This window comes from Papaver somniferum, chromosome 10 (genome assembly GCF_003573695.1).
Source record: "Papaver somniferum cultivar HN1 chromosome 10, ASM357369v1, whole genome shotgun sequence".
Lineage (NCBI taxonomy): Eukaryota > Viridiplantae > Streptophyta > Magnoliopsida > Ranunculales > Papaveraceae > Papaver > Papaver somniferum.
The window spans coordinates 44,604,784-44,618,313 of record NC_039367.1 but is presented as its reverse complement, the minus strand read 5'-3'; positions in this window follow the sequence as shown (position 1 = coordinate 44,618,313).

Sequence of the window (13,530 nt, the reverse complement as noted above, 5' to 3'; positions counted from 1 at the left end):
CATATGGATGTGTAACTTTTAGATACACATGTGTAACTTCTGGGTACACATGTGTAATCGTTTATTTCCATACGCATATGTGAGTCCACACATATATATATATATATATATATATATATATACAAGTGTAACTTTGCATTACACATGTCATATGGATGTGTAACTTCTGGATACACATGCCATATGCATGTGTAACTTTTGTTTACACATTCGCACTACACTTTTATAATTTTGGGCCTAGATTTAATAATTTTGGGCCTAAATTTAAATTTTATTTAATTATGGGTTTGACAATATATAAAAGGGTATGGTTTTCCTTAAATAACACAGGCCTAGATTTAAATTTCTTTTAATTAAGGGTCTCATATTATGGGTTATCCATGGGTTGGGCCTTAGCCTAATTTTCCCATAAATTTACTAGTGGTTTAAAAATTTGTATTTGTTGTTATGCTGTCTTTGAGACAAATATCTCTACCATCTATATCAATACCGGATATATTACTTCTGGAATCCATATCCTTTGTTATATACGAGAGAAAATAATAAAACAATTAACAATAACATTTTAGTAACTATGGGCCATCCCGAAACCCATAAATTTATGAATATCTCTGAATCCAAATATTAACTTAGACCACTTCTGGAGTCTATTTTATAGATTACTACTGGAACCCATAGTATTTTGGAGCACATCAGGAAACCATAATTTATATGTTCGGTCGCTTCTGGGGTCAACAACATTTTATGGATTGTTTGGGGAATCAATTATTAGAAACAAGTAATTTAAAAAAAAAATTAAAGTAAATGAGGAACATAAAAATACACACAGATGTGATACCGATATAATACCAACAAATCTCCAACTTCGTCACCTTCAGGGTCGAAGAAATATTAATTTGCAATTGTGCAAATGGATACACTCTTTATGGAAAAATTGCCACAATATCAGTTATAGGTCACTTCAGGTACCACTAACAAAAACCAGCTAGCACTTGGTAACGAGTCACTTCTAGGACTGACCGGCTTAGCAGAGCTTTCCTTTTGCATCCATACTACACGATATTCCAGCTTCTGGTGAAATTATTTCAAAATTTCTGGAGATTATCAAAGCCGAGAAAATCAAATTTATGTTATCCATTAGGGATGCAATAATTCCTCGCTTCATCATCATTAAAACCGTTGGTACCATAATACATATAGGCTTTTATTAAATATAACCCATACTTTTATTAACCATAGCCCATTTTATTTACAGACTATCACTTTTTTTCAATTTATTAACCATAGACCAAATCATAGCCCAAAATATATCTGCTGAGTTAATATCGATTCATAGCAAGTTCAGTCGGGATATAGCCGATTCAAAGCTATCACCAATTTTAAGTAAAAGCCCTAGATTTTTTTCCCTATCGTCTTCTTCCTGTAATCCAAATAAATCCTAACATTATTTTTCTTCAAACTCTTGACAAAATCACTCAACCTAAAAGTTTATATTCATTCATAAACCGTTAATTTGTGTTTTAAGAAATCAACCCTAATTTGTAACAAATTCAACTCGCAACAAGTCTACAAATCGTGCAAGTTTTACTTATTTTTATGTTCGTTTGTTTTTTAGTTTTTGATCAAAAGTGCAATTGTTCATCAATCACACAACACAACCTTTAATATCTTCTCTATTTTTTCTATATCTTTTTCCATGGGCTGGTTAAGTGAACAAAAGAATGCTTTAATTAGACCTGATTGGAAGAAACTTCAAAACAATAAATTATTATCTCTTCCTTATAAACAATTAGTGATTCTTGAATCATTAATACCTTTGGTTTCCGGTTCGAACCATGTTGATTATCATGGATACATCTAAAACTTGATTTTGTGATGCCGACTAAGTGACTCACCAACTCACTAACCCATTTACTTAACGTGGGCTATGAATAATAATAGAAAATGTCAAACTTAAAAATTTGGTCAATATTTACTGACCAAAGTCAAATGGGTTTTAGTTAATAAAAACGTGGGCTATGAATAAGAGAATCCTAAATATACTAAAGGAAATTCAACAAGATTTACGCAATACAATTTTTACCTTCGAAATAAGGCATAATTACCATAAATATCCATATTGCAATTATGGATATATGTCAATCTTGATTTCTGTCACTGGTTAATTACATATAATTAGTTAACACCCATCTGATTAATCAAAAACCCCACAAATATAAACTCTTGTCTGATGTCTTAAGAAAGAAACAAAATAGCTTTGGTTTCGACTAAATCATGATAGAAACAGGATGGAGCAACCAACCCATCATCCATGATCAAATATTATCCTACACTCACAAAAATAAGAATCAATTAGACAAGGCTATAAATATAAATAAACAATGAAGAAATTAAATTAAGTAGAGAGAATAAGAATGTTTGTCTATCTTCTTTATGCAATCGGCTCTCTATTTTCTTCTCTTGTAGATTTGAGCGGACGGATTCATAGTTAGCAGATAGTTCCATATGCGGGACCTCAAGTGAATCAGCTGTTGACCGAGAGCAAACTCGTGCTGATAACATTTTGGGTATTGATTAACTTACTTAATTACTAACTGGTTTATATTCTTAGTTTAGTGCATGGTAATGAACGATCCTATATAGGGACGTATATATATGCAGTGATGGTCGTGTTACGGATTACTAACTATAAAGAAATGAACGGATAATTGTGACGCCTCCAAATCCACCTACTTAGAAATCTAAATTAACATTCTACAATCTCAGACATCAAGGTTCTAAAATGTCTATTTGAGCAATGATAAGCAATTCTAAAAATAGATTAACCCAAATTTAAACCCTCTCTGTAAAAATGTATACAAATTCCTCTCCAATGATATATATACAATAGTGTATTGATTTTCAAACTATGTATATACATAATAACAAATAAAACAGAATCATCCAATCTTGATCATCTTCGCGAACGCTATCGAACCTGTTATCAGAAACTGGAGTGGAAAACGAATGAGCACATCATCCCATAGGGGTGCTCATAAGAAACATATAACAAACTTTGAAACATTCACTAAAACGATATGCATGTCGGATGAAAACTCAGAAAACGCATTCATCTCATATGTTAAAAATTCCTCTAGATAATAAAAGTAATAAATACTACAAGGAAAACCCGGGCCTCAGCACCATTCCATACCTGCAAACATGGGGAAGTCCCAAAAGCATATGGCCTATATATCGGGTCGTGTACACCCGTAATATTGAGGAACCATCAACATAAAAGCGAATAATGATGAAACACTCATAATAATGAATAAAAGAGAATTCGTTATCGATTCTCACCTTATTTGATGACAAGTCACGCCTACCTCGAGATCCGCGATCCACCAGATCATCCTTGGAGTCGATCGTTAATAATAAAGACTAATTTTTAATCACACAAGCACTCTAAAAATTAGCCAATAGGTTCGTACAACATTCATAGCACAATATCATACAAGTTTCCAGTTATAGGCTAAGTGAAATAACTAACGGTTCTAGTTTTATCAATGGTTCGATAACCTGGTATTTCGTTATTCGGGGACAAACTAATATCTACTTATCCAAATGAGGTCAAATATGGTATCGTCGGAAATCCCTCCAAAATCCTACAACTTTGCAGAAGGAACCAAAAGCTAATTCGGACCAGAAGTGGTCCAAAAATCCAAAGTAGGAAATTTGGCCCTAACCCTAACCCGCGGTTTGGTCCAACCTGGACCGCGAACCCGTGAACTAACCCTAGATGGACCCGCCAACACTAACCCATGAACTTGTCTGACTCGTAATGAGTCAGATGTCTGACTCGGGCATCTTCTTCTCCAAAATCTCTGAAATTTTTCGAAGTGTTTACCTGTCTATGGGTCAACTTTGGAGGTCTCTTGTTTACTCGATCTATGTCCAAATAGAACTAGTTATATATCATTAGAATCATGAAATCACCCTCAACAATCTTTGCGTACTGAACATTTTCCAGTTCTAACTCTGACCTATCTAAAAAGTTTCATACAAATCAATACTTGCGACACTTACACACAGAATTTCCTGCGACGACTAGTTTTCTATCATCTTTATCTTACTCGTTACAAAACCAAACGGAACTAACTTTATATCAACAGAAAGCCTACCCAGCTTACTTCAAAACTCATTTAAAGAGCTACATCTAGTTCTTCCTCTAAGATACCTAAACACGTCTCTAGATATTGGACAGTAAACAAAATACCACATGAAATAATGAATTTCAAAACATAAGAACTTGATGGATTTTTACCTATTCTAATATTAAACAACTACCCAATTCAAGTTTTACCTTAACAAAACAAAACCATAATTAACTTTAGAGTTGCCTTATTTGTTTGAGCATGTTTTAACATCATATCCTCTAATCATCATCTTTATTATCACCACCATATATCAAACTTATTTATTCTTCTTCATCACAATATCTATCATAATACCATCACTTTGATAGTATATTCTTTCTCAACTTTTTCCTTATCCTAATCTCTCTACCCACTTGTTTGAGGGTGAAAACGATTTCTGCTGATTTTGGTAATTTCGGGTGTGTGGGTGAGAAACGAGTTTAAACCCTAAACAATGTATTGCAAGGGAGCACTTTAGATTCGAGAGATAAATCTGTACAAATCCGTGCTAAACCATGAAATGGTCGTTCCAGACTTGCTCCGGTTACAAAGTGAAGGAGAAGGGTTGGCATGCCATTGGCGCATGGTGCGGCCAGCATGGCTGAATGCTTTGGCGCGGTAAACGTGGCTGGCATGGTTTGCCATTGGCACAGTGGTGCGGCTGGCAAGGTTGGCATGCCTTGGCGCGAAGATGTGAATGGCATGGTTTGCCATTGACACGGTGGTGCGGCTGGCATGGTTGGCATGCCTTGGCGCGAAGACGTGGCTGGCATGGTTTGCCATTGGCACGGTGGTGCGGCTGGCATGGTTGGCATGCCTTGGCACGAAGACGTGGCTGGCATGGTTTGCCATTGGCACGGTGGTGCGGCAGGCATGGTTGGCATGCCTTGGCGCGGAGACGCGGCTGGCATGGTTTTCCATTGGCATGGTGATGCGGCTGGCATGGACGTGACTGGCATGGTTGGCATGCCTTGGCGCGGAGACGTGGATGGCATGGTTTTCCATTGGCACGGTGGTGCGGATGGCATGGTTGGCATGCCTTGGCGCGGAGACATGGCTGGCATGCCTTGGCGCGGTACCATGAGAATTAGGGTTTGGCATAAATGATGTTGGTCAATGTTAAGGGTTCTGCCGTGGAACATGACCCATGTAAAAAAAAGGTACCCCGACAATTCTTACGTAGGCATGCTGACTGATTCAATAAATATGCTAATGGTCACAGTGACGTCATGTCAGATATGCAGTTTTACGATTTTAACCCTAAGCTAAAAACCACCATCAACATTAAGTCCCCTGCTTAGCTCGGAACAAGAGCATTGTTGCGAGGTAAGCATAAGATGGTGACAGGCAAGGACAAAATCGAAATGTCAAGTCGTGAAAAGATGGTCAAGAAGACTCGGCTAACCTTTTTCGAGAGGTAAGGAGAGTTTGTGATTCTCGTGTTGGCAGCCTTGCATAGATTCTACTTGTGGTGTTGCTGGCTAGACCGTGAAGTGGAGAGTTGTAGATTGTTGGCTTGGAATGGGAGTCGCAGGCGTTGGTCGGCTGGGAATGGGAGTCGCAGGCGTTGGTCGGATTGGAATGGGAGCCGCAGGCGTTGGTCGGTTTAGAATGGGAGCCGCAGGCGTTGGTCGGCTTGGAATGGGAGCCGCAGGCGTTGGTCGTCTTGGAATGGAGGAAACTGGCTTCGATCCGCGAAATGGTGGAAACTGTCTTCAGTCCGAAGAATGGTGTAAACTGGTTTCGGAACTTCGTCTACCAAACGATGGTGATGACGCGGGAACTTCGGTTACCAAATGGTAGTGATGGCGCCTGGCAACTTTGTTTAAATTAGGGTTCGGCATGCGAAAACCCTAATTATCGCCCCTTACTAGAATCATTTTAGAATTCTCGTACGAACTCGGATTTTGACGGTATGCCCCTCATCTGACCGGAAAAGAATTTCCTATCTCCTTGCGAGGGAATATTTAGGTTTTGAGCTCGCTTAGGAGGTGAAAATGGCCTGACAGTGAAACTCAGGAAGAATTCAGGAGGGATGTTGCGGGCCCGTGGAATGATGTCGACTGGCTTCAGTTCCGTGGAAGGATGACGACTGGCTTCAATTCCGTGGAAAGATGGGAACTGGTTTTGGAACTTCGGCTACCAAACGATGGTGATGATGCCTGGCAACTTTGTCGAAATCATGGTTTGGGATGCTGAAACCCTAATTAGCGCCCCTTACTAAAATCGTTGTAGAATTCTCGTACGAACTCGGATTTTGACGGTCTACCCCTCCATCTGACCGGAAAAGAATTTCCTATATCTCCATGAGGGAATATTTAGGGTTTGAGCTTGTTCAAGAGGTGAAAACGGCCCGACAGTGAAACTCAGGAAGAATTTAGGAGGGATGTTGCGGGCCCGAGGTGGTATAGCCGCGCCGAGTCATCTATTACCGTTCATGGAGCAAGAAGGAGTCTTCATTCTGTTCAAACTCTAGAAACTCCGTTCGCATGAAAAGAAGTATCGACCCTCTTTTGTTGCTCGTCTGGATCTGTGCTTTCGTCTGCAGTGTCTCTCCAGTGGATTCCAAAATTTACCAAAACTCCATTGCATTCTTGGGATGAATGGATAAAATATATGCTCGACAATGATCATGTCAGGGCTAATCTTGGATATTGTTGTTGCGTTATCGGTCATCCTTGACTTCAGGTTGTTCATTGTCTGGATCCTTTGATCGCGATGATGATATGTTATGGATGATTGTATGGTAGAAATCTTCCGAAGACAAAATTTGAAATAGATGAGTTGGGAGACATTCTGTCGTTGTTGTGCTGCTATCAAGTCTTCAAGGACTTTGTTCCAAGAGACATCCTTCGAACCAGCTTCTGAATTTTGGACTATCGTATGGAATGGGACGCGGTGAACAGTCCCCAATTATACTTCCGTTTGATCCGTTGGTCATGGCCGAATATGTGAATGTATATCTGTGGCGTGCTTTTGGAGTCTTCGGTGCATATGTACGGCTTCATGTTGAGAAATTCTTGCGTAAAACTTCGACAGTGATGATGTTGAAACTAGAAAAACCTGGTTGAGGGGAGTGAAAGCATCCCATGTTGGTAGTCCCCATGTGTAGCATACTTTCATTGCATAGCCTTGAATCCATATCCACGGGATTTGATGCAAGCTTATTGTACACTTCTGGATGTGATGTCGGGATGCTCAGAATATCACATGGATGAAATATTCTGGGTAGCAAAGACGTAGAAAATGGTAGAGTTATGTTGTTTATCGTGGCTTCCTCTGTTTCTTCAGGAAACTGTTTCAGCCGCATCTCTGGAGTTATCTCACGAATTTTTGATGGTCGTCGGGATGCACTGCGATGATCAGTGCCCAGTCGCGTTTTTCTTTAGTTTCTGAAGTTGTTTCCTCTGGGCAGGCTTGGGATCCGCCGCGGCCTCGTAGAGCGTCGAAGGCATCTTCTATACAGAAAGGTGATGATATTCTTGCATTGCACCCTTGAAGAGTATATGACTTTGTTGTGGCTATGGACTTTTGGTTGACTGTGTCTTCTGAGCTTTGACAGTGAAGGGATTCCGTGTATATCCTAATTCCCCAAGTATGGTTTACATGTTTCCATCTATGTAGTGATTGCTACTGTGATGAAGTTCTGGCTGGTATCAACAAATGAGCGATAAAAGTTCTTGGTAGCAAATGTAATCAGAAGAGACTGCATTGTCGTGGTAACAAGGTAGGTTGGCTTGAATTGTATGGGCATCCATGGAAGTAAAAGGATTGGCTGGATGCGTTAGCGAGCAAACTTTCCATGATCACGAGTTTTGGCGGGATGGATTAAAGGGAGGCCATGACTACGAATAATGGCTGGCTGTGATCATGATCCTTGACATGGGGAGCGTGGTGGTATGACCTTTTGCAGGAAGAAGCGGCGTTGAAGCAGCTTCGGCCCTTGGAGAGGATGTTGAAACTTAAAAATCCAAATGTTGAAGCTTCGGCTTCGGATCTTTGAGCATATTATGGAGAGAACGCTGAAGCGGAGCGGCTGCTGGAGCGAGCGTTGAAGCGTAGCAGCTGTCGGAGTGAACGTTGAAGCGGAGCGGCTGCGTTAATCAGTGTGTTTTCAAACTAGACACCCTTCAAGCGAACAATGGTTAGGAGTCCCCAGTTCCATTTATCAATCGTGCTTTCCAGGAGAGGTTGGGGTTTGGGAACGACTTTTCTGGTTGGAAACAACTGCTTCCCTGATGCAGTGCGGTTGAGGGATGCAAATATGTCTTGACGCTGCGCCTTGGGGAAATACAGAATCTCACATAAGTGTTTCATCATAGACTGCACGATTTTGTGGGCGAAGTCCCCGGAAATCATGCAGCTCCTGACAGGAAGAGAGTCTTTGTGAACTCAGGGGGGTTGCTGATCTTCTTTTCCTCGATTTTGGAGAAGTCATTCCTGATCTTTACGTGTGATGAAATTGAATTGTTGATTCTCTTCTACTGTGCGTTTAAGAGCAACGCTGGAAGGATGCAAGCTGCTGGCGCCGGGAAGATGCAAACTGTTAGCGCTGGAGGGATGCAAGCTGTCAGCGCTGGAAGGATGCAGGCTGCTGGCGCTGGAAAGATGCAAGTTGTTAGTGCTGGATCGGCTTGGAATGGGCGCTGGCTTAGCGTGGACGCTGGCTTGGCAAGGCGCTAGCTTAGCACGACGCTGACTTGGCGTGGCGCGGTAGCAATAAAGTGGGAAACATTATTCCAGGTATGTACTCCAGCGTTTCTCTTTCAATTTGTTTTCTTGTTTTTCTTGTGTTGGTGCAAAGCCTAGTGATTAATGATTTAATGGGAGTTGTAGTAGTAGTGGTAAGGATGGTTCGAACTCTAAGACTTGTGAAGGTGAAGGATTTTTTAGATTTATAAAAATTCTATACAAAAACATTGACAAATTGGTAGAGAGGTACTGGGACTAGGATTCCGCCAAATTCATTTCTTAAGGTTCAAATAATAATTCTTTTATCAATAATAGCTCGAAAAATATATTAAATATATCGACTCTAATTTATTGCCAGGATAGATTCTCAAAATATTAGGTGTAAATGTTAAGCATGGGACATCAAATCATCTAAGCTAAGCATGACCCATCAAATCAAATCACAACTAATTAATTTAAATCATAATTTCAATTAAAATTAATGCAAAACTCATGAAAAGAATTAAATATAATTACCCAAGTGTGAAATAAGGCTTCCTCCATCGCCCCAGTGTTGGGGTTTAGCTCCTCATATTAATCATAATCTCAAAATACATGTATAAAGCTCAAAAGTTGATTAAAGGGAGTAAAACAATTGAACAGAAAAATCGCAACAGAAATAACTGTTGCAAAGGCGCTGTTCAACCGTTACAAAAGGAACGATAAAAAGCTGAAGTGTCGTTGTCGCGCGTTGTAACTACGGCTGTCAATAAACGACGGTTCTTGCAAGTCTGTTCTTCGTGTTCTTCATCTTCATCACGAACAGCAGCAGCAGCAGAGATAATTGGTGATTCTTCCTCTGCAACTTCCTCTCTTCTCCTCCCCACTCTCGACCCTCTCTCTAGTAGACCCAAAGAGCCTATTTATACCCAACAACAGCTCCAAATCTCGCCAATAACTCCAATATAATTCTTCATTATGCGGGCAGTGAATAACAATATTTTCCGAATATTTTCTTACCAAACTTGGAATTTCTTGCGTAAAATTCCTCCCTCCACGCTCCAAATCGATTCTTCACGACCCAAAGTGATGCTCGAGCCATTCCACATCATCAGAACACGTCCATAACTCTCCATGACGCGTGATTATAATCCTCCAGTGCATGCTTGCCCTGTTTTGAACTCGAGAATCAAAACACGTATTCCATCCAAATTTGATCGAAACCACCACCCAAACTTTGTTCCTTATGCCAAATCACATCTTTCTGCCAATTTTCAGCGACTGAATCGCACTCTAACCCATTCATTTTGACAATCAAAATTCTGCCAGTTGAAAACTTCATTTCCCGCCAAAAACACAAATTCAAATTGTTGAAGAAGGTGCCCCTTATCCAGAGTGCTGGGGTGCGAATATCAATTGGGAGTGGAAATAGTAATTTTTCTGGGTTCCTCCGGGACATTTCTGGGACGCTTCCGGTGCATTTCTGGGGTGCCTAAGGTACATTTCTCTGGGGTGTAAAACACTGCTTTTTGAGCCCATTTCGCCGCAAGGGCTTATTTCTCTAAAATTTCCTACAAGAACACAAAATAACACAATAAGTACTTAATCGAGTCTAACAATATAGAACATTGAGAACAAAATAGACACATAAATGCGTTTATCACCTAGCCATAGGTATGCCTTCCATAAATCTGTAGAAACATTGTTCTTCTGAACTGGTGTAAACCCTGGCCGTGGGAATGCCTTTCATAAACTTGTAGAAATACTTCATCATAAACAATTCCTTTTCGAATATCACCATAGTAACGTCGGCTACCTCATGAATAGTGACGGGTAATCATTATTATGCAAAGTAGGCACGTACGGGTAGGTGATTGTTTTTTTTTTGACAGGCAAACAAAGCACCTGGTTTATGGTTTGATTTGAATTGATAGATAATTGTTATCTATGAGGGTTTTGGATTATTCTTTTGGAATGAATTTTTTTGGAATGGATTGTTTTGGAATGATGTTGTCTTGGTTATGATTGCAAGTGACGCAAACATCCCAGGAAAACCATGGAACCGTGAGCGTTGTATGTCGGTAGATGACATGGGGTGAAACATAACATGGCTATCGGTTTTATCATTCCCGTGAAAACTTGAAATAGTAAACCATGTATTTTGTCTAGGCAAGACTTACTCGGTTTTTCAGATCTCCTGATGAAAAAGGAATCTTCCGGGTGTAAGACCGAGTTTTGTGGGAAGCACCGCCGTGATTGTGGAAAGTCCCCAGTCGTCTCTGAGTCATCTGATAATCGACTCGTCGATCCCTGGTCGGATCGTTCGCTTTTAACCTCTAGGAAATCCCCAGTCATCCTTGCCGTGTCAAGACTGATAATCGGGTCGTCTGGTAGCCGAGTCGTCGATCCTGAGCGGATCGTTTGCTTCTGACCTCTGGGAAGTCCCCAGTCGTCCCTTGTCGTGTCATGACTCATAATCGGGTCGTCTGGTAACTGAGTCGTCGATCCCTGAATGGATCGCCTGCTTCTACCGTCTTGATGTCTGGGTCGAAGAATGAGATCGATGGTCGAAAATTGACATTGTAACTGAAAGATCAATATCCCACTGTGGTCGACAATTGTTTGAGGGTGAAAACGATTTCTGCTGATTTTGGTAATTTCGGGTGTGTGGGTGAGAAACGAGTTTAAACCCTAAACAATGTACTGCAAGGGACCACTTTAGATTCGAGAGATCAATCTGTACAAATCCGGCCTAAACCAAGAAATGGTCGTTCCAGACTTGCTTCGGTCACAAAGTGAAGGAGAAGGGTTGGTCTTGGGGAGGGAGGCGAAAAGAGTTTTGAGACCAGAATAGTTGATTCTGGAAGAGTAGTTATTTTACGACTTGTATCAGAAAGTGGGAAGCTAACTGATGGAAAGCTAGCAAATATTTTTTGAGTGTTGTATGCTCCTGACCTGAACTTGTTGTTCGGTGAAAATAGGTCATGCCTATTTATACAAGTCGAAGTGAAACGTACTCTGGTCTCATTAAGAAATGGAAAATGGGTGAGTAAATGGGAGGAGGTGGTAACCGGTAACGCCTGGAATTGATGTTCCATAAAAGAAAGTGTTTCACCATTACTCCCTGTATTTACTAACCGCCTCATCCTTATGACACTTTCTTATAACGGGCGTAGTGTACGCCGCACGTTGTAAACCTTCAAACCAATACCCAATGAGCATCCCCCAGTTTGTGATATGCGTTGATGTCTCGAGTGTTTTCGTGGAAAACATATAGCATGTTGTTGTCGTCTGGAAAGTCGAGCTTGGGAGACTTGCCGGCTCGGTGACCTTCGACGGTCGATATTTTGCATCTTAAGAGGAAAGGTAGCCGTTTATTATTGCAACCCTTCGTTTGGTAGCCAGTGGCATAAAAGCATGCTCAGTATGGCTTTAATATGGCCTGGTTTAGGCGCGGCCAAAAGTTAGGGTTTGGCTTTGTTTAGGCGCGACCAAACTAGGGCCAAAAGTTGTCATGCGTTAGCTGGTAACCTTATACGGCTAAGATCTGCATCTTAGATGAAAAGGTGGACGTTGATCGTTGCAGGCCTTCGTTTTGGCATCCGCATAGGGAAGGCCGGTATGGCGTGGCGTGGCGCGGAAAGGTGGTTGGCATGCCATTGGCACATGTGGCATGGCATTCCTTGGCACGGTTTGGCGTGGCCAAAACTAGGGTTTGGGGCCAAAGGTTACCGTGCGTTGTTTGGCAACCTTGGACGTCTAGGATTTGCATTTAGGATTGAAGGGTGGTCGTTGATCGTCGCACGCCTTAGTTTTGGTAGCCGCATAGGGAAGGCCGGCATGATATGGCGCGATAAGGTGGTTGGAATGCCATTGACACATGTGGCATGGCATGCCTTGGCGCGGTTTACCGTGGCCAAAACTAGGATTTTGGGACAAAGGTTACCATGCATTGTCTGGCGACCTTGGATGACTAGGATTTTCATCTAGGATTGAAGGGTGGTCGTTGATCGTCGCACGCCTTCATTTTGGTAGCCGCATAGGGAAGGCCGGCATGGTAGGTCCAAGGCAAATGGCGCGGACGGCTTGGCATAGTGGGGCCAAGGGTTTGGACGGCTTGGCATGGTGGGGACAAGGCGATGCGAACGACTTGGCATAGTGGGGCCAAGGCACAATGGCGCAGATGACTTGGCATAGTGGGGCCAAGGCAGAATGGTGCGGATGGCTTGGCATAGTGGGACCAAGGGTTTGGACGGCTTGGCATGGTAGGGCCAAGGCAAGGTGCGGTTGACTTGGCATGGTGGGGCCAAGAGTTTGGCATGCCATTGGGGCATGGTGCGGCCAGCATGTCTAGGGCCAAGGGTTTGGCATGCCATTGGCGCATGGTGCGGCCAGCATGGCTAGGGCCAAGGGTTTGGCATGCCATTGGCGCATGGTGCGGCCAGCATGGCTGGCATGCCTTGGCGCGGTAAACGTGGCTGGCATGGTTTGCCATTGGCACAGTGGTGCGGCTGGCATGGTTGGCATGCCTTGGCGCGAAGATGTGGCTGGCATGGTTTGTCATTGACACGGTGGTGCGGCTGGCATGGTTGGCATGCCTTGGCGCGGAGACGTGGCTGGCATGGTTTTCCATTGGCACGGTGGTAAGGCGGGCATGGTTTTACATTGGCACGGTGGTGCGGAT